Here is a 22,227-nt window from a genome sequence, read left to right as displayed (position 1 = left end):
CACGTGACAATTGTGCATTGTCTGTTCTGATCCAAACTCATAGTTTAATGAGACGTTGTCATGGATAGGCAGAGGTAGACACAAGAATAGGTACACAAACTGTATGAATGGCACGTAACTATTGCCTACAAATCCCATTATCCTAAGGGAGAGGTATTCAGAGCACGTATACAGGGCTTGCCACTCAAGTAACTTGCCTAAGCTCGTAGGAGAGCGATCTCTTACTTGTCTGGATTTCCTGCAGCGTCTGTCTGTAGACTGCTGCCTTTCTATGACCTACGGTGTTTGGTGGAGCGGCGTTCTAAGCGGAGGATTCTCTTCCCCTCCTCTTGGATCATGATTCAGCATTCTCCCTCAAACGGTGGTGCTTGCCCGAGGTGTCTTTGCGCCTCCCTGGCATCGGTGACTCACACGCCGCGCCCTTGCTAGCGGTGCTTCGCCCGAGGCGTTTCTGCGCCTACACGGGAACATTCAAGTCCTGTTTATTAATCATGGACAAAGCAAGCTTGCTTCTACCTGTTGAGGCAGTGCGAGGGAATCGAGTAGCGTCTCCTACGCATAACTCGGTATTGGTACAGCTTCTGGTCTCGCTGTGTACATGCAAAGTACTTAGTTCTCCTTACGTCCAGGTGATTCCTTTTTAACATCTTGCCGCTGGAGGAAAACTAAATGCAAAACAACAGTTGATGGACAGAATGCAGAACAATGTCATACATTCACCCCAGTACAGAGATCTGGGCCTAAATCCATCGTTTTTTTGCACTCCACACCACCCCAGTTCAGACATGGCCATATGCAAATCAGCCTTGACCCTGTGCCTCATGGGAACAGTCCAGCCCGAACTGCCAGGCCATGTCTTTCCTGGACCGGAATCAAGCATCCTAGGACTGGTTTCTGGCTATCAGCCGTCTTCAGCCAGGATAGCTTGACTCCAGTGGTGTGGAGAGCATGGGACTCACGTCTGAGCATACCCATCCCACTCGGGGTGACAAATGCAAAACAACAGTTGATGGCAGAATGCAGAACAATGTCATACATTCACCCCAGTACAGAGATCTGGGCCTAAATCCATCGTTTTTTTTCACTCCACACCACCCCAGTTCGGACATGGCCATATGCAAATCAGCATTGACCCTGTGCCTCATGGGAACAGTCCAGCCCGAACTGCCAGGCCATGTCTTTCCTGGACCGGAATCAAGCATCCTAGGACCGGTTTCTGGCTATCAGCCATCTTCAGCCAGGATAGCTTGACTCCAGTGGTGTGGAGAGCATGGGACTCACGTCTGAGCATACCCATCCCACTCGGGGTGACAAATGCAAAACAACAGTTGATGGACAGAATGCAGAACAATGTCATACATTCACCCCAGTATAGAGATCTGGGCCTAAATCCATCATTTTTTTGCACTCCACACCACCCCAGTTCAGACATGGCAATATGCGAATCAGCCTTGACCCTGTGCCTCATGGGAACAGTCCAGCCCGAACTGCCAGGCCATGTCTTTCCTGTACAGGAATCAAGCATCCTAGGACTGGTTTCTGGCTATCAGCCGTCGTCAGCCAGGATAGCTTGACTCCAGTGGTGTGGAAAGCATGGTCCAGTGGTGTGGAGAGCATTGGACTCACGTCTGAGCATGTTATGTTATGTTATATTTATTCTTATATAGCGCACGGCTACTCAAAAAGAGTGTCCCGGCGCTTTTGATAATGAGACCTACAGCAGAATAACACAACACAGTGATAAAACAACTTAGTCGAGAGCAGAGCAGAAGAAAAAGAAAAAAAACAGCCTAAAGGGCGAACAGCCAGGTTTTAAGGCCCTTCCTAAAAGCAAGTAAATTAGTGGCTCCGCGAAGTGTCAGCGGCAGAGTGTTCCACAGCTGTGGCGCCAGCAATCCAAAGGAGCGACCTCCAATGCGGGCTCTCTTTACACGCGGCACAGCCGCCAGAAACAGAGATTCTGATCTGAGAGAGCGAGCCGGGTGGTAAAAGGCAAGTCTCCTTTGGAGGTACTTAGCTCCCACAGCATGAAGAGCTTTATAGGCCAAAGTTAACGCCTTGAAGGCAATCCGTTTTCGGATAGGCAGCCAATGTAAGGTCTGCAAGAGGCCAGCAGCGCTGGCTCGCCTGTTTAGGCCATAAATGGCCCTCGCGGCCGCATTCTGCACAACTTGAAGCCGCTGCAGCAGATACTCTGGCAGGCCCAGGTAGAGGACGTTGGAATAATCCAATCTTGAGCCGATCAGAGCCTGCACAGTCAACTTCCTATGTTCCTCAGACAGAAGAGGCAGAAACTTCCGGGGCATCTTGAGATGGCCGAAACATGAACCCGTAACACCTAGGATCTGGGACCTTAGCGTCAGACCCTTATCCATCTTGACCCCCAAGTTCTTAACTACATGGGATGAACAAGACGGAGGGAACATGTTAATGGGCCACCAAGCCTGCCAGTCCGGATCCGACGCACACCCGAAGAAGAGTACCTCAGACTTATCTGAGTTGCACTTGAAGCTGTTCAGCTGGAACCATTTAAAAACAGCCCCAAGGCAATCCCGGATACTCTCTCCATCAAAGTCTCCTCCCTTCTTGCAAGAAAAGAGGAGCTGGGTGTCGTCGGCATAGGATACGATCTGGACCCCGAACGACTCCGCCAACGCCGCCAGAGGGGCCATAAAGATGTTAAAACGAGTCGGGCTCAACACAGAGCCCTGTGGAACCCCGACTCCCAATGGCGGCATCACGGCAGCGTCTGGGGAGGCCCAGACCGTTTGTCGGCGGCCAGCTAGGAAAGATGAAAACCAGCTGAGCACCGTCCCCCGTAAGCCAATCTCATAGAGTCTTGCGAGAAGGCCCTCATGGGGGACGGTGTCAAAGGCCGCCGACAAATCTAGCATAACCAGCATGGCTTTGCCCCCGGAGTCCAGTGCCCCTTTAATGGCTTCCGACACTTCCAGGAGCGCAGTCTCCGTACTGAGATTGGGGCGGAAGCCAGATTGAGTGGCATGCAGAATCTCATGAGTTTCCAGAAAATTGGAGAGCACCATATGCACATGCTTCTCCAAAATGTTCGTAAAAGCCGGCAAGAGAGAGATCGGCCTATAATTTACCAGAGCCTCAGGATCAAGACCAGGTTTCTTCAGCAAAGGGATGACCATTGCCTGCTTCCAGGCCTGCGGAACCACTCCCTGGCTCAATGAGAGATTCAGGAGTGGATTCGCCAGCGGGTTAATAGCTTCCGCCATTTTTGCCAAAAATTTGGCAGGGCAGGGGTCCAAAGGCGACCCAGATTTAAGATTGCCCATAAGCACCAGGGAAGCAGGGGCTGAGATAGATGGAAAAACGGCCAGCACAGGGCCCAGAGGGGCCGATAAGCCTGAATCGTCCTCGGGATCAGTCAGCCCCACGGGCGCCTCCAAAGTAAAAGAATCCTGGATACATTTAATCTTGCTAGTAAAAAAGTTTGCAAGATCGGACGCCCAGGACTCAGAGGCATACCTTGGGATGCATTAGATCGAGGGGCCATAAATTCTCTGACAATGGTAAAAATTTCCTTACAGGAGTTCGAGGCAGCCTCTATCCTCCCCGCAAGATAGGCTTTTTTTCCTAGGCGTATGTCCCGATGATAGGCCTTAATCGCTGTCTTGTATGTCAGCCTTGCCACAGAATCATATTGCGATCGCCAGGCTCTTTCAGCTGCCTTGCACTGCTGCCGAGCGATCGACAATGTCGCAGTAAACCAGGGAGCCGAAACACGCTTGGATGTTGAGCGGGGGGTCATCTCCGGGGCTAGATCATTTAGCCTATCTAATAGCCATACTTGCAGAGATTCCAGATCCCTCTCTAAATCTCCTGTAAGGGGGCAAGGGTGATCCAGGGCGGCCTGAGACAGCATAGCTGGAGTCACTCGGTGATATGCTCTAGGAGCTCGGCCCTGCTGCCGAGACACGGGGTTAGACGGTTTCGCCGTGCCCCTGACCATAAATTTGGCTAGTCTATGGTCCGACCACAGCACCGGAATAATCTCCTTCACCTCCAAAGCATACCCATCCCACTCGGGGTGTCAAATGCAAAACAAAAGTTGATGGACAGAATGCAGAACAATGTCATACATTCACCCCAGTACAGAGATCTGGGCCTAAATCCATCGTTTTTTTGCACTCCACACCACCCCAGTTCAGACATGGCCATATGCAAATCAGCCTTGACCCTGTGCCTCATGGGAACAGTCCAGCCAGAACTGCCAGGCCATGTCTTTCCTGGACCGGAATCAAGCATCCTAGGACCGATTTCTGGCTATCAACCGTCTTCAGCCAGGATAGCTTGACTCCAGTGGTGTGGAGAGCATGGGACTCACGTCTGAGCATACCCGTCCCACTCGGGGTGACAAATGCAAAATCAACAATTGATGGACAGAATGCAGAACAATGTCATACATTCACCCCAGTACAGAGATCTGGGCCTAAATCCATCATTTTTTTGTACTCCACACCACCCCAGTTCAGACATGGCCATATGCAAATCAGCCTTGACCCTGTGTCTCATGGGAACAGTCCAGCCCGAACTGCCAAGCCATGTCTTCCCTGGACTGGAATCAAGCATCCTAGGACCGGTACTGGCTATCAGCCGTCTTCAGCCAGGATAGCTTGACTCCAGTGGTGTGGAGAGCACAGGACTCACGTCTGAGCATACCCATCCCACTCGGGGTGACAAATGCAAAAACAATAATTGATGGACAGAATGCAGAACAATGTCATACATTCACCCCAGTGGTGTGGAGTGCAAAACAACGATGGATTTAGGCCCAGATCTCTGTACTGGGGTGAATGTATGACATTGTTCTGCATTCTGTCCATCAACTGTTGTTTTGCATTTGTCACCCCGAGTGGGATGGGTATGTTCAGACGTGAGTCCCATGCTCTCCACACCACTGGAGTCAAGCTATCCTGGCTGAAGACGGCTGATAGCCAGAAACCGGTCCTAGGATGTTTGATTCCGGTCCAGGAAAGACATGGCCTGGCAGTTTGGGCTGGACTGTTCCCATGAGGCAAAGGGTCAAGGCTGATTTGCATATGGCCATGTCTGAAGTGGGGTGGTGTGGAGTGCAAAAAAATGATGGATTTAGGCCCAGATCTCTGTTCTGGGGTGAATGTATGACATTGTTCTGCATTCTGTCCATCAACTGTTGTTTTGCATTTGTCACCCCGAGTGGGATGGGTCTGCTCAGACGTGAGTCCCATGCTCTCCACACCACTGGAGTCAAGCTATCCTGGCTGAAGACGGCTGATAGCCAGAAACCGGTCCTAGGATGCTTGATTCCGGTCCAGGGAAGACATGGCTTGGCAGTTCGGGCTGGAATGCTCCCATGAGGCACAGGGTCAAGGCTGATTTGCATATGGCCATGTCTGAACTGGTGTGGTGTGGAGTGCAAAAAAACGATGGATTTAGGCCCAGATCTCTGTACTGGGGTGAATGTATGACATTGTTCTGCATTCTGTCCATCAATTGTTGTTTTTGCATTTGTCACCCCGAGGAGGAAAACTAAAGACACAGTTTCTTTGTTTAGTTTAACCTTGAACTACAACCAAAGCATTAGCACTAGGAAGCGCCATAGTATCATTACTGTCACAGATTCCTCATAATCAAGCCTTGGCAAATGCAAATGCCTGGGAGGAACTAGAGAGTTGCAAAGAAGATGTACAAAGACTATCAATGGATGGTATATCAGTCAACTTGGAGAGAAGTATCTTCATTCAGATAAGTGCCTCATTTTTTGGTATGGACTGAACTGCTGTATGGTTACGGGGTTGTGCATGACTTTGGCCAACTTTGGATGCAAAGGGAGTTTCTGACTTCTTCGGGTACTCCTATTAAGAATGGACATTATGTAAAAGACTTGCTGGAAGCAATTCAATTACCAAAAGAAGTGGCTGTGGTCAAGTGTGCTGCTCACCAATCTGGAAATGACAAAGTGACAGCACGTAACTGATATGCTGACCAACTAGCCCACCATTGTGCCAAACATAAGCTGGCAATAAATAAGAAAATCGATGCATATGAAAACAGCTGCCAACTTATGTTGCTTGAAAGAGTGAAACATAGGAAGAAGTGAGAGATTTGCAAAATGAAGCAGCAATAAAAGGAAGAGTGAGAGAAAATAGGATGTCGGAGAAGGGCCGAGGATGATGTTATTGTTTACCTTGATAGGAGACCTGTGTTACCAGATTGTATGCTTGCTCCTATGGCTAGGATGTATCATGGAAGTTCACACACAGGTAGGGACGCAATGATACGGTTATTCAGACAGAGTTGGTTAAATGTGAAGTTCAGGAATGTAGCAGAGAGTCTTTGCCAGATGTGCATAACCTGCCAACGAATGAATCCTGGTAAAAGAACTGTAGTATTGCCAGGAAAGATTGGGAAGGCTGAAGGTCCCTTCATACGATTACAGATTGATTTCATACAGTTACCCCCATGCCGAGGACTGAAGTGCGTCCTAGTCATTGTCGGCCTGTTTTCAAAATGGGTGGAAGCCTACCCTACCCGCAGGAATGATAGCATCACTGTAGTTAAAATACTACTGAGGGAACTCATACCACGTTTCGGTTTTCCAGTAACAATTGAATCAGACCGAGGGTATCATTTTAATAATGAAATAATTCATCTGATCTGTGAAGCATTCCACATTGAGCAAAAACTGCACTGTGCATACCGCCCAGAACAACTGAATGGCACAATCAAGTCACAATTGGGAAAGATGTATGAATCTACCCGATTGGAATGGCCTGATGCTTTACCTCTTGTTCTGATGGGACTCAGAAGCATCCCAGACAGAAACACAGGCTTGAGTCCCCATGAAATACTAATGGGAAGAGCAATCAGGCAAGCATGGGTACCAGGACACAAGCTGATAAATATATCTGAATATTTAGTACTCGAGTACTGCAAAGAACTGGCTGACCAAGTGCGTTCTATCTCTCACCAGCTTGGGGGAAGACGCTGTCGCCAGACAATCAACTCCAGCACACGATCTGATTCCAGGTGACTGGGAAGTGATAAAGGAAAATACTCGAGAATCTTGCCTAGCACCAAGGTGGGGAGAGCCACATCAAGTCATATTGGTTACCACCACAGCTGTAAAGTGCAGGGGAATTCCAAACTGGATCCACGCGAGTCATACCAAGAGAGTGACTAGACCTGATGATGTAGGAGCTGAAGGTTGTGCAGCTGAGGGGTCTCAAGAAGTTGATCCCAAAGTAGTTGATGAGGAACAACCGAGCATCAGTCAAGATGAATGGATTCCAGTAGTCGACATACCTGCAGAGTTTGTGAGAACCAGAAGTCAAACCTATCTAGATAGACAGAGTGATAGTGAGGATGAGTCAGAAATAGAAGAATGTACTCAGATTACAGAAATCCAAGTCCATAGTAGTTCTGAGGAGGACCAATTAAGAAAAATCAGTGTACTCAGACATTTGAAACTCCAGCCAGAACTCCAGAGTCTGAGGAAGGAAAGATAGGTATTAGGGCGAAAGCACAGGCAGAAGACAATCAAGAAATCCAAAGACCTGAGCAGGACCAGATAGGGGTAGAAAAACATGTTCAGGAAGAAGAAGGCGAACAAAGTCAAACTCAAAGTCAAATACAGCAAAATCCTGAATAAGGCCAGATTAGTATCCAGGCAGAAGAAACAAAATTAAGCCCTGGACCAAGTTAGATAGAGAGGAATTCAGAAGTTGATGTAGAACAAGTAGTGCCACAACTGATCGAAAATAAAAGAGCATTTGAAGAAAGTCAATGCACAGTGCCAGCTAAAAGACTCAGAAAGGGGGATAAGTGGCCTGGTTTTGTCAAAAGACTGAAGTCTCGCCTTAAAACAATAAATGAAGAACCAGAGCATGTAAATGAAATATCAAGTCAAGCTGGACCGTCCACAGAGCAACCAAGAAGGAGAAGTCCACGTTTGAAAGACTGAATAACAAGTTCAAAGGACCTGAGTGGACCTACATCATACTTGAAGATTTCGAAAATCTAGAACTGAGTGATGATGAACTTATTGTTGATCAGACTGACGAAGAAGTGAGACCAACTTGAGTAAAGATTCACAGGTTAAATTCTGTGGGAAAGTTACAAAGAGGGGATAAAATCTCCTTAGTCAAGAATGGCTGATTATAATGTTAACGGAAGACCGAAAAGAAATTGTCTAAAGACATGTTGTAGAATATGCACATGTAGTATATTAATAGTAGTTATAGTATGGTTTGGATTGACATTAGCTATACCTTACCTAATGAGCAAAGAAATGCAGAATAATACTAATATACCTGAGCAAGTAGATTCACCTAAGAGAGTAGATACACATACACATGAGAATGCAGTTAGTCTTAAGCAATCTGGAGTAGGTTTAGACAGACTCCCCAGGATATAGTGGCATGGATTAGCAATTTTAGCGGCACAAAAATGGAAATTTAGCGGCACAAATATGGAAATTTAGCGGCATTTTTGCGGCACTTTATTTTACTCATAATCATTCATTCTCGCGAAATCCTGGAGGGTCTGACATTATCTTCAGCCCCTGGGAGGTGTTTTAGCCCACAGCGACCTCACTCAGCTCAAGTTCGTCCCCGGTTGTAGTCAGTGTTGCTGCTCTCCCACCATTCTATATCCATCACTCCTCCCTTAGAACGTGTCTTAGTGCAGGTGTGGAAATTGTGGCTCCTGGTTTTGTTTAAAAAAAACATAGCAGGAATTCTGAAACAGATGGAAATTAGAAAACAGATTTTGGCTCACTACCTTCGCCATGGTTCACTTCTGTATGCTAAGGTTCTGAAAATACACTCATTCAGAACTGTCACATTGGGTTAAGTCTGCAACATTAACTTACCACTTTTCGCATTGTGCATGCACACAAAGGTGGAAATAATTGGCTGCAAAACTATCTAAGGTACTCTAAATATGTTCATTCATGCTCAGTCTGCATACATTTGTGGAGGGCACACATACCTACCTCACCCACAAATAAACAGTGGTCCTGCCATGGGGCTCACTTTAAATTAAAGTTACTATCATCAGAAGGGAGGCTAACTAATACTACTCTTTCCTTGAGGATGCAGAGATTAGCTGAGGCGAGAGTGGGGTGTTGGTTCGAGTTAGAAAAACTTCTTACGGGAATGGTGGAATTGCCTAGGTCCAAAAAGAAGGACTTGGGGATGACAATCATCAGCGTCATGGACAGGTAAGTAGCACATTCACTTTGTTGGTTTCATCATTTTTATCAACACTTAGTCAATTCACCCCACCTATTGAGAACCCTTCAGAAATGGCAAGATGAAAAATATTATTATTATAAAATGCAGATAAGTATAATAGAGAAAAGACACCCACATATATGAAGGAAGAGGCCTGAAGATTGATGTCCTTCATTTTGGAAGAAAGCTCACCCCCAGTCACAGATCTGGGTTGAATCCACCATCATTCTTTAGCTCACTTCATGATCCCAGTTCAGACACAGTTATATGCAAATCAGTCTTGACCCTGTGCCTTATGGGAACAGTCCAGCCCGAACTGCCAAGCCATGTCTTGTCTGGACCGGAAATGAGCATCCTGGGACTGGTTTCTGGGTAACACCCTTCATCAGACAGGCTAGCTTGAATCCAGTGGCAAAGTGAGGAAGGGGCTGCATGAATGTAGACCAGTGAAAGGGTACACCGCTTCTTCACCTACTAGTAATGGACATCACTACTGTGAACTGCCAAGCAAGGCTTACACATGCGGCCATGCTCTACCCACAAGGGTTCAGAACTGTAGGTGTTGTGCACTGGGGCGTGTCACATTCACAGGCCTCTCAATGGACTTAGTCACATAGAGTACAGTCTTATAAAATACCACACATTCATTCTAGTGCCAGCTTGTAATCATGTGAACTGCTCCAGATCACCCGTTGCTGCCCTCTTACCACTGCACAGAAAGTGCCATCTCGGCTGAGATTACCTCTCAATTGCTTCTGTCTTCGTCAGTTGTAAAATCCTATATGTGGTAAACCAATGTATACTATGGAGCCGGGGTGAGAATAAGACATTGTCCACTGGGTCATGGTGGCAGGAGTGTTCTCTGTCTATAGCAGCCGTGAGATTGGCATTGTGTAAAATATCTACTTATGAGAGCCTGCATTCAGTGGCATGTGCCTAGCGAATGTGGAAATCCTTCTTCGCTCTTGTTTGACCAAAAGTACTTTGGTTGTTGCGGTTCCTAGCACTGTTTATTTGGTGTTATAGAGATTCCACTGCTTTAGAGCTACATTTTGGACATTGCCTGCAGATGTCTGAAAATGAAGGACTTTAATCTTCATCCGTTTGAGGCAAAGGTCAGTGTTCTGTGTCAAATGAATCACCTCACATCTGTCCTTGTAGGTATCCGCCTCGAACCTGTGATATGGTCTGAAGAGCCCTTGCTTATCACCAAACTGGTCTTGTACCCAGTGTTTGTGCTCACAACTTGCTCTGGTCTATCAGGCCTCTACATCACGGACACTGACAGTCCCAGGAACCTAGCAGTGATATTGGCTGAAGAGCCCTTGTTTATCACCAAATCTGTCTTGTTTCTGCTGTTGATGCTCCGAACCAGCTCTGGCTTATAAGGCCTCGTACCCCGTGACAGTACCTGGAACCTGGCTGTTATAGTGTCTGAAGAGCTCTCGTTTGAGATCTCATACTCACCGGCATGATCCCTTAAAAACTGTGGCGAGGGCGGCATTCTCCAATCTCACACTGGCTCCGGACTGGACCAGAAACAGCAAATCTGCTTCTGTTTGCCATTTGTCTCTTTGATATTCATCCAGTGCAGCTCTACAAAAAAACATTTCCAATCGAGTTGTTGTTTACTCCCTTCATGAAAATCATGATTATTTAACCTTTCTATCTAGAAAGATCTTTTTTGTAATCAAACTCATTGCTAATTAGTTGTTCCATTGGATGAATACAATGCTCCTCCTTTGAACATGGAAATTTTGAGAGCTCCAAAGAATCAGCAGCGGGCTATGAATACTAGTATTGGCCCAGTCCTGTCACGCTTGCAATGCCCACAGTTACTGCGAGTCGCACTCTCCGCTGCCTCTTGCAGACAAGTGCAAGTGAGGGCTGAAGATATGGAAGCACATCTGATGTTTGTGCTTTTGAGGCCACACAAGCATACCTTTTGGAGTCGGTGGGTGTCTCCTCAGCTCAAGAGAGGTGCCCACAGTGCACCCTCACCAATCAAACCTGGTCCACTAAAAAAAAAAAAAAATCCCCTTTTGTAAAAATTGCAGCATTTTTACAAAACTGCCGATTTCGCGGGCACTTTTGTAAAAATCGCGCCATTTTTACAAAAGGGCAGATTTCGTGGCTTCCGCGAAATCGTGAAATCCTGGAGGGTCTGTTTAGAAGCACCAGATGAGGGAGACTTACATTATGAAGAGCTAGAAATGGAACTTATTTAAATGTATTTGCCAATTTATTAGTACATTATGTAGAAGCAATGAAAACTAGTGAATGCTACATGTGCATGAAGTTGCCCACATCAGTAGCTGAAGGGGTCACTTACCATCACTTACCTCTGACCTCTGGTATTTCATGTAGCATTTTAGTTAGTTTATTTTATAGAACTGGAAAATTACAGTATTATTATTCTAGTTTCAATGTAGTCTTTTCTGAAGTTCATTTACGTAAAAAATTGAATCGTATTTCAAGCACTAGAGATTCTACACACTTTATGGGAGATTATTTTCTAACAATAGGATCAATAGACATAGCCGAAGCACACAAAAACAGTCTAACATGTACATTACAGGAGAAAGAAAAGATATTTTTAGATTTAGTAGAGAAAAGGAGACAGGATTTCCATAAAAAAGCCTCTGAACAAAAAACAAAAGATTCCTAAATGGGCTGAAAATAAAGAGTTTACCTCCAATGGCAAGACTCAAGCTGCTATGTTATTGGATTTCGAAAAGAAAGGGAAACTCTGTCTCCATATAAAGAAAACAGATTATTATAACAATATATTCATTGGTTCCAGTGAATGCGTACATAATTTCAAAGTTATTGGGGGTTGGGGTTTCAAAGATGGAACTGAACCAGTTTATCCTGGAATTTATTACATTTGTGGGAACAAGGCCTATTTTAAATTGCCTGGTCATTCGGTATGGGAGTTGCTATTTTGGAATAGTATTCCCAAAGGTGTATCATGTGGAGAAAATCACTGGAAGCAATGAAGAAACTAATGGATTAACTCGTAATAGAAGAGCATCATTTGCAGAAATTGTAGGTGACATATTTAGTGCAATAATACCTTCAGTGGGAGTGGTTCTGAAAACTCAAAGAATTTGCAAATTGTCAACAGTAGTGGATCGCTTATCGACTGACACTGCTAGTGGATTTTTAATGATCATACCGAACTAGTTGCGGTAAAATCAATGGTTTTACAAAATTGACTTGCTCTTGATATAGTATTGGCAAAAGAAGGCGGAGTCTGTAGAATGTTGAAGACTGAACATTGCTGCACTTACATTCCAGAAGAAAGTGTAGAAATTAAGAAGTACGCAAGAAATATTACACATTTGAGAGAAGAATTGAAACCACTGGAGGTTGACAGTGCATGGGAGAAACTAATTAGTGGTCTCTCTTCAATAGGTAGTTGGTTTTCTAACGTAGGAAGAGTTTTGTAGGTAGAATACTGATGCCAATGGTGGGAGTAGCCCTACTGATTTTAGGGATAATAATTTGCTGTAAATGCCACAAACATAGAAAGATATATACAGTAAATAAGAAAGGGAAGAAGAAAAACTTCAGTGAAATTGAGCTTGGAAAATTAAATGGGGATTTGTATAAAAAGATGAAAAACTTCCACATGAATAATGGTGAAAAACCTAAAAGATTGTTTAAAGAAATAGAGATGAGTAAATGTTGAAAAGTTGGCATCTGTTTCTGTAATTGGTGATGATATAAAATATCATCAAAGAGGGGATTGATGGAGCAAGGTTTTTACTCGTAAAGACACTTGCTTGGATTCAACCCTCTCAAAATAATATAAAATATTTTAATCAACATGTTTCGTCTTACTAATAACGCACCACATGACATTTTTAGCATCTAGGGGAAGCTTGCATATGTGCTTTTACTAACAGTAACTCGCATGCATTAAAATGGCCGCCGCAACGCGGGAACTTTACTGCGCATGCATCTGTCACACTCACGTGACGTGACGTATTCTTTGCTTGGAGGGAAATCTTTGCTTCTGCGCACTAGATCTAAAGATGGCTGCCCTATGTTTTCATGTGCTAACGCTTGCATTGCGGCTTTTACTAAATTGTTTGTTTTGCTTAATTCCTAACGCTGTAGTTAAAATAAGGTAATGGGAATAGAGTAGAGATAAGTGGTATACAGTGCATTCATTTATTCTTTGTTCTAAAGCAGTTTCTCATTGACTTTGCTATTAGCTCGTATTTGGGCCTGATGTAATCTTGCTGCACTCTATCTTGCAATCCTGCAACTGCGCAGAAGAAGCTCAAGAGTACACAATTCATGGCATTGAATCTGTGCCAGTGACAGTCTTGCCTGAAGATGCGCCTGGGAAAGTCACCCTTTGACCTCTTGAGAGGAAGCAAAATTGAACATTTTAAATACAATGTAGTTGTTATTGAAACATCCATTGTTGGGTGGAATAAAATGCATGGGAAAATAAAGTTATCCGCGGGAAAGATAATTTGCATTATTGAATCAAGTGACCTCATAACTGGAATGGTGTGATGACCTCTCCTCGTCTTTTGACCAATCAAATTGAGGGAATACACACATTTGCAACATTGGGGGGTGGTACACTGCCCTGGATAATGGTATATCTAAGGCAAGCCTAGCTAGCTAGATTGTCTGACTTGTTCGAATAGCTGACCTGCCACTGACCCAACGCACTCAATAGGCGATTGAGAGCGGAGGTGCTGGCGGAGAACTCTGTCAGAAGATTCGATAACCCAATCGGGGATCTGGGAAGGAGTTCGATAACCCAATCGGAGTTCTGTGGGAGAAGGTTCGTTAACCCAATCGGGGTCCGACTGCAGAGAGGGGTGTGACGCTGGCGTTGCACTTTAGCTGTGGGTGTCGGTCCTGTCCTTTGGTGGTCCTGTCCTAATCCAATTTGGTCCGTACTTACTCTGATTCTGGTCTGCACCTGTTCTATCCTGTTGGCACCTAAACTATCGGGGGTCCTGTCCTTTATCCCAGCCTGTGGCCAAGGTTGGTCTTCACACCATTCTAGGTAAATATAAAGTTGCGTGGGTATGTCATTGTACTGTTTCCTTTTCTTACCCTTCCTATGTTTCAATGCTTAAAGAAAGTCTCATAATATTTTCACATCATCCTGCCTTAATTATATACTTTCTAATTGAATGCGCCTTAATTGAATTGGTATGGACTCTGACATATAAGAATTTACATAGATAAAGTGTTAAAACTTTTCCCGAGTCTGTGGTAATTTTATAAGTGCAAATGTTTATTTACTGCCAATTATGCCTTGATCCCTTAGGACTCTAGGTACCGGTGACAAGGATTGGTAAGATAACTGGTAAAGGTCCTAAATGGTTTATTAAGAAACATTCTGATTAAGCGTAGGTTTACCTGTTCAAAGTGTAAATGTGTTCATGGGCTCAGGTGAGTATGGTAAAACGAGCAGGTGAGCCCGGGCCCTATCAACTTAAAGGATCTACATAGTTCCCAGCCACACAACTAGTGTGACACAGAAAATCCACGATAACCTTACAACTAACTCCTCGACCATGGTGCTCCTTGGTTGTACCTAGACACTGGACAGCAGACTTTGGAATAATGAACAAAACAGAGTCCCAGCTCATCCTTGGTAATTACACACTGGCCAGGGACTTGAGACTGTCGTTAGAGACTCTTAAAAGAGCTCTGAAATGCGTGACATAACATTTATGTACAGTAATGCGGGACAAGTATGGAAATACGTTACTCTAACCCTCAATGAGTGATACTTGGGAAAGGCTGTTTACCATATGCTCCTACAAACCTCTGTGTTGATATGATTCAATTCAGTCTTTCTTTCTCATTTGTCTGATTTAACTTTTGTGTATTACTTGTCTTTTTCCCTCCCATTTATTACCTTAACAAGGTAATGTATGTCTTTACCGAATCAATTCTGATACCAGAGCAATCGTTTGGATGCCATAGGGAGGCATGGGTGTGGAAATGAGCAATAAGCAAGGTTTTGAGTTGTTTGGCGTTTCAGGGGGCGGATGCCTGGTATGAGGGTTGTGTGGCTCGGTGCCAGATATTGGTATTGACATGCCTGTTATTTATGTTTAAGTTTAAATAGGATTTTGATCACCAGACGGCTCTATTTGGAAAAGGAGCTTATTTTTCCCATCCTAGGGGCCCATTAGGATGTTGGGCGGATCGCCACCGCCCGCATGGCGGTGGCGATCCGCCCAACATCCTTGCCGCCTGCCACCCATTTCCCCCCCTCCATATTACTATGGCGGGGTGGACCGCGGCGGACGGAAACACCGTCCGCCGCTTTTCCGCCCCGGTCACCTTGCGGCCGGGGCGGAAAAGGGTTTATATGGTGGCGGTGTCTATCAGACACCGCCAGCCATATTAGGATGGGCTTTGGGAGATGCCTTTCCGTGGCGGAAAGGCAGGCGGTCTTTACTTTGGGGCCCCCTGCGGGCCCCCATGGTGAGGGCAAGGTGGGGGGTGCACAAGGTACCTATGGTACCCCCCTGCATTTCAATGTACAACATGACAGGCAACGCGCAGTGCCTGTCATGTTGTGCACTGAAAAGCACAACGTGCATTTTTAACATTGTGGCGGGCGGTGCTGAGAGCACCGCCCGACACAATGTTAAAAATGCAGGATGTGCCTACCACTTTCACCCACATAGCCAGAGTTAAAGTAAAGTTATGGTTATGTTACACATAAATTATTATAACTCACGTTCAAAGAAAAACTTCAGACACTGACTCAAAGACACAGTTAAACTGACGGTATGCTTTTATCACATATATAACAGTGTAACTAAAATTTTACATAATATCAGAAATTCACTGAAAAAAACAAAGATAGAGTAAAGCCATGGTTACAAAATAAAAAATACTTATTGAAATTCAACTGTTATCATCGGTAAGCTAGCCATTACTTTCGCCCGTCATGCACTGCTCATGACATACAAATTACATCACTGATAACATGTTAAATTATGTAGTTAATGGCATTATTAATGACCTCTCAACTGATGTATAATGGGTAACATGTAAAATTATAATAATAATAAAAAAGAGAGTAACCCCTCAAGCCTTAAAGGGACCGGGTTCAAACGAACAGGGAAACAAAATTTCCGAGGGTAGCAATGCTTTAAGAATGCACACTACTTACACTCATAAAACGCCTTCAATCAACCACTATTAAGATTATGACATATACACTCATCTACCACACGGGTTTTAGAGAAAATACATGGTTTTTAATATATTATATTTTATTGATCACTATATAAAAAAATCTCTAAATAAAATCATCACATATTAAAAAACATTAAAATGTACATGGGAAACATTCGTAGACATAACAATCTGTCTTCATAAGCAGACATGTCAACTAAATACATCACTAGTTTTCTATGGATTTAGTTCACATGTGCAAAACAACCAGTGTGATGTAGATTGCGGCTTCAATCACTCGTCGACGCGTTTCACTGATAACTAAAAATACCAACCACCTTCCTCAGGACCAAAATGATATTACTTCCCCAATGATCAATTTATTTGACATCATGCTAAGTAGGTATTGTGAATGAATATAATTGGCTCCATTCCTCGCGGAGATTTTGTCGAGAGGCAGATAAAATGTAAGCTAATTTTCCTAATATAACGAATGCACTGCTATGTTCTCGGTCTGTTTAATTAAAAGAATCTGATCAAACTGAAGTCCACTTGATAGGATACGGTTGTAGGGCCTCTCTCCAATATAGACCTATCCATGGCCGCCCCCTTAATTTCGATTCATGAGACCTTCACCACCTTGCTTTGAAGTAATTAGCCACCATCAACAATCCATTTCCGTTTGGAATTTCCGGGAAGTACGTCGCACACATCATGATAAAAAAAAACGGAATCTAAATTAAGGGGGCAGCCATAAATAGGTTCACTCATACACACAATGCATGTACCACGCTCTCTATACACATATGCACACACAACATACACTTAGGATGCTAGCACTATTTGGATAGGCAAATTGAAGCAAAACTTTCCACAAGTGGATTCACAAAATATGGGACGCTGCCACCACCACTCTATGAGATAAACTCATGATAAAGACAGTAGTCCTGACTGTTAATAAGACAGCTCATGGTCTCTGAGCACAAACTAGGATAGCATGACATAAGGCAAAAAATACAAAACGTAGATATCAGATACACACAATTGGGCACTCAATCAGAAAAAACTCGACTGTATCCAATTAAAGGGACATTCCCGTCCCAGCAAAAGTGCAAATATGACAGTCAATAAGAGTTACTGGGTAGTACAGATCTGAGCATACTTAATAGTAGTAATTATTGAGACACTATAGTCATTTTTAGGATGATGGTGCACATTCCTGTGTAATGCTTACACTTGCATATAATTGCTTATTTCTGGCATTTTTGTAATTTTCACTACGGCTGCATGAGGCCTCACTAAGTCTGTAAGATTGCTATAACCTGTCTGAATCCATTCACTTATTCAATCATACATTCTCCCGTTAATGCATACACCCATCAACTCACTCGAGCAAATGCATCTGCACTTTAGGAACCACCTGCGATATTTTACACATTTTATTAGATTGTACGAGATTTTTAGACTTTCGAAAGGAGTTTTTATGTCCGATTTTTAAAAAATATAAGATTACGCACAGAATGCAAGCTGCTACTCTGTTGGTGGAAATGGAGAATTTAGATATAGCCTGTGCGTTGGGGAAATATATGAATAAAGTTAAGTTGTTCCTCAAATGCGCAGAAGAACATGTATAGTGCAGCCCTTATCTTTGAATAAAGGTAGAGACCCCAAGGTATAACAGTAGTAAAAATTGCATTCTGAAGAAGTCATGTATAGGCAAAAAAAAAAAATATATATATATATATATATATATATATATATTTATTTCTTTTTAGCGATTTTAATAAATAAATGTTATAATACTCCATTTTAAAAGGAACAAGAGAAGTTAAACTACATGTATCTCGAGGTGTAATTGTGGTTTTAAAATTATCATGTTATGCTGCTGCTCTTTCTCTTGCTGAATATTGTCATGTTTTGTTGCTGTTCTTTCTCTTATCACGGAATGTGGGAAGTGTACTTTTAAGATTTTAACAAATCAATAAAGTTTTGTTTGACTGACTGACACTCGAGCATTAATTATCCATTCACTCATTTATCAATCTGTGCACCTGCCAATGCATCCAACTATTGACACTTTTGAGTCTTCATCCGTTCACCCATACACATACGCACACTCTCTCTAATGAAAAGGTTTGTTTTACTATTAAAATGCCCAGGTCTATTGAATTTCATTGCCAATGCTCATTTCCTCTTGTCTATAAATTTTGAATTTTCCATTTCCTTGTCTGGTGACATATCATCACTGTTATGTTAGTTACAAAGGCCCAGATTTGCTAGCATTTGGTGCAATGCAACATAGCAAGACAACTTACTGTGCTGCACTGCATCAAATGTACACAGCAGGAATACACCTTATTTACTAAGATATGGCTACATTACTGCTACCTGCCAAGCGCCAATGCAGGCACCCCAGCCGCGGTCGGTAGTAGGAGTTCCTGCAGGGCGGTGACGTGGGGAGGGGGAGGGGCAGGGTGGGGGGTAGTAATGCTTGGATTACGGAGTTTAACAGGTAAGTAAACATATAAATAAATAAAACGAACTTCTTTGCGTGCACTGCATCACCAAATGCGACGCAGTGCACGCAACAAAATTTGTTTTATTTATTTATATGTTTACTTACCTGTTAAACTCCGTAATCCATACATTACTACCCTCCACCTTGCCTCTCCCCCTCCCCATGTCACCGCCCTGCAGCAACTCCTACTACCGACCGCAGCTGAGGCACCCTTGCGCCATGGTGCAAGGGAGCCTGAGTTACAGGCAGGATTGTTTTTGTGCAGGAAGGGATACCTTCCTTCACAAAATCAATCCTCAGAGGCATTTTCCTTTTTCTACGTGTGCTGCAGCACATGTAGAAAGAGGAAATAACAAGGAGAAATAAGCATGGTTCTCATTTTCATGCCTCTGCTGGGATGGCATAGCATTTTGACGCATTCCCAGGTTGACTATTCTTATTAAATTAGGTAATACGTCAAATTCTATAGGTAGATGGATGGGAACGTCCACACTCCACCCATGGAAGCCATACCAACGCAGAGTACCCCAAGGCAGCGACTAGCCGTGTCTTGCATTACTCTAGATTTACTAAGCCACACAGAGCCACGCAAGGTGGCTCAATACATCTGATTTAAGGGCTTATGTTACCGTGGCGTCGCCTTCCGTGACGCCACGGTAACAAAAGATCTTAGTAAATCTGGGTACAAGTGTTTAAAAACCATATGCCCCGGAAAAAAATATTAATGTTTTCTGGAAAAAAAATTTATTTTCGTGTGAGGCTGGTTCCTATGCATATTTAATAGCTGTAGATTGCAAGGGATCACATACACACATAAAGTGCACGTGGACGAGCGAAGCCGGAACTGTCCATTAACACGGCTGTTTCTTTTTAAAGTAAAATGTGCTAACTTCATCCAGTTAAATTGTGTAGGCGTAAATACAATGTATCTACTTGAATAGATTAACACACCATATTTAACCATTGTCGTGAGTGATATGTTACAAGAGTGACACTGAAATAAAATACTGCTTATTTTATTAATGGATGTCCACGTTTACCCAGCAAATTTAAAACGCATTTTGGTTTAGTTGAGGGCGCCGCTGCGCAGCAGAGGCTGTGGTATTCTGCAGCTATAAACAACCCCTCCTGGTAAAGGGGCGTGTGGCACGCGCAGTTCAGACCTGCAGCGGGTACGGTGGCTGGCGGATGTTTGGGTGCCATTTTTGAGATCATCGGCGTATGAAAACTGCAGAATTCTGCATCCATTTTACAGCACCGTACTACGAACCCGCAGCACTCCCAAAGCCGACTGACGTAGAGACTGGGCACAATAGAGCTGCCAATAAAATACACAATCAATACACCGCGTGTGGGGAAACAAATACCCATTGTACTTAGAACTGTTAAGCGCAAAAAGGACACGTAAAATGCCCTGCTGAACGGATGGGGATGTGGATGAAAATGCCGGTACTTACATATTCGATACGCCGGGGTGGAGCCCCTTGTGCAGGTCTAGACTGGATGCTGATTACTGCAATGGCGGGGTTCGGAGAAAGCTGCAGGATCCTGCAGGAAAGCACATAAATCTACAGCGGGGGCACCAGGGGGCGCTCTAAGTTCCGTAAACATTGTCATGGCTCGGCGCCAAGCAGAACAAGGTGTTCTCCCAATTCGAAGGGGGCTGTTGAGAAATCCCAGCACTCACACGCATTTTGTGCCAGTGCCCATTAAAAACACAGGCCGTGAAGAGAGCGCTTAGGAGTGACTGGTTTTGAAGTACAGCATAGAGAAGAGGTCTTCAAACCTTTTTCTCTGAACCCCTCAGCACAATTTTTGGAAGTTGGACCCCCTCCAAAACTATATGGCCAGGATTAGTCTCGGGCGAGGGATGATCGCAGGGCGCGGGGACCGTGAGATTCTTTTAGGGGTGCTTTTCTGTAGCTTGGAATTCATACTAATTGTGGGACTTATAATAAAAAAGTAACTGCATCAAACAAGAACAGAATTGCCCAAAACACTACTCCCCATAATTTGGGTGCTGTGGGCCCCAATGCCCTCCACCTGTGCACTAATGATGGCTGTATCCCTCAGAAGCCGCTATCTCCGCTTCTTTCACCCCTTCCCCACCATGTCTGACCATCACTGCAATCTCAAAACAAGTCCAGTCTCTTTCTAAAAGAAAATGAGATACTGGATACTATCTCCCTTTTTGCACCAATGCTAGCAAAGAAAATGAGCCCCCATGCCTAATTTCTAATCTAATACATTCATAATTGTGATGCAGTGGTACTAGGGTTGAATTGGGATTAGAAATTGGCACGGGCTCGCAAAAATAAAGTGGCCCACATTTGCATATTGCCTTTCCGCAAAACACTGCTTCGGCAAAGTTTTATAAATACCTGAAAACAAGTGAGGGCACTTCTGCTCAGGCCCCCTGCCCCCGCTTAGTGCACACATTATTTGGCCGGCCGAGCAGCAGAAAGGGAGTGACACCTCTGCCTTTGATAAAAGGGAGGTAATGGACGCCCATCTGCCTCCAGAAAGGGCACTCAGGGCCCCACTGGGCCTCTGGCGAGATCTGAACGCACCAGACACAGCCCAAATCGCCCCTCCCAGGCTGCCAAGAAATCAGCCAACAGCTGGAACTTCGATACCGGCCCCTTGGCCATAGCCCGAGTGCCCGCTTTACCAATCCGACCCTGAGTGGAACCCTGGTCAAAAGTGTCACCACACCTGTTTCACTACTGATAGCTGTAGCCTTGCTGCTGCCTCTGACCTTTGTTAACAACATGAGCTCCCATTTCACACCAATCCTCTCCCTCTCCCGCTCTTCTCTGATGTCCAAATCAAGATGTTTCCAATGCTTCATTTTCCCTGCCTTAGGCTTTTGCTCCAAGGCTCAAAGAAACACTGACACGGGAACTATGCCCTTGGCTTCTAATCCATCTGCAGCACCAATGATTCATACAGCTCTGCAAAGCAGGTTGTCTACCCTGCTCACTCAGCAGGGCCTTTACTTCTAGGCCAGATGCCCAAATCAGGCTTTCTGCCTCTTTGTGTAAACAATAATAGAAAAAGCACTTTTAGTATACCCCCTACCCCCACTGTTGCTTTGGCACAACAATGGTGACACGAGCCTTAGTGCTAACAAGGAAAATGTGCCCCATGTTCTTTTTCGCAGTAAGACTGCAATAGCTGGGGTCCAGTGCCCACTCATAGATGGTGAAGGGCCTCCTGTGCTGTGAAACAGAGAGAGAACTAAAGAAGAAACATGTCTTCTCACCAAGGTACTCGCTACCTGAA

The 22,227-nt window shown here is 44.4% G+C and overlaps 1 protein-coding gene across 1 annotated transcript in view; it reads right to left on the bottom strand.

The window, feature by feature from the left end:
- BEND6 (BEN domain containing 6) overlaps window positions 1–20,491 on the bottom strand; it is a 487,762-nt gene extending 467,271 nt beyond the window's left edge. Inside the window, exon 1 of the mRNA XM_078646806.1 lies at window positions 20,400–20,491. The gene's annotated coding sequence lies outside the window, so the exon portion shown is untranslated. The remainder of the gene's footprint in view (window positions 1–20,399) is intronic.
- Window positions 20,492–22,227: the final 1,736 nt, after the last annotated feature.

This window comes from Lissotriton helveticus, chromosome 6 (genome assembly GCF_964261635.1).
Source record: "Lissotriton helveticus chromosome 6, aLisHel1.1, whole genome shotgun sequence".
Lineage (NCBI taxonomy): Eukaryota > Metazoa > Chordata > Amphibia > Caudata > Salamandridae > Lissotriton > Lissotriton helveticus.
Note: the sequence above shows the minus strand (reverse complement) of the source record. Positions and strands in the feature narration are given on the sequence as shown.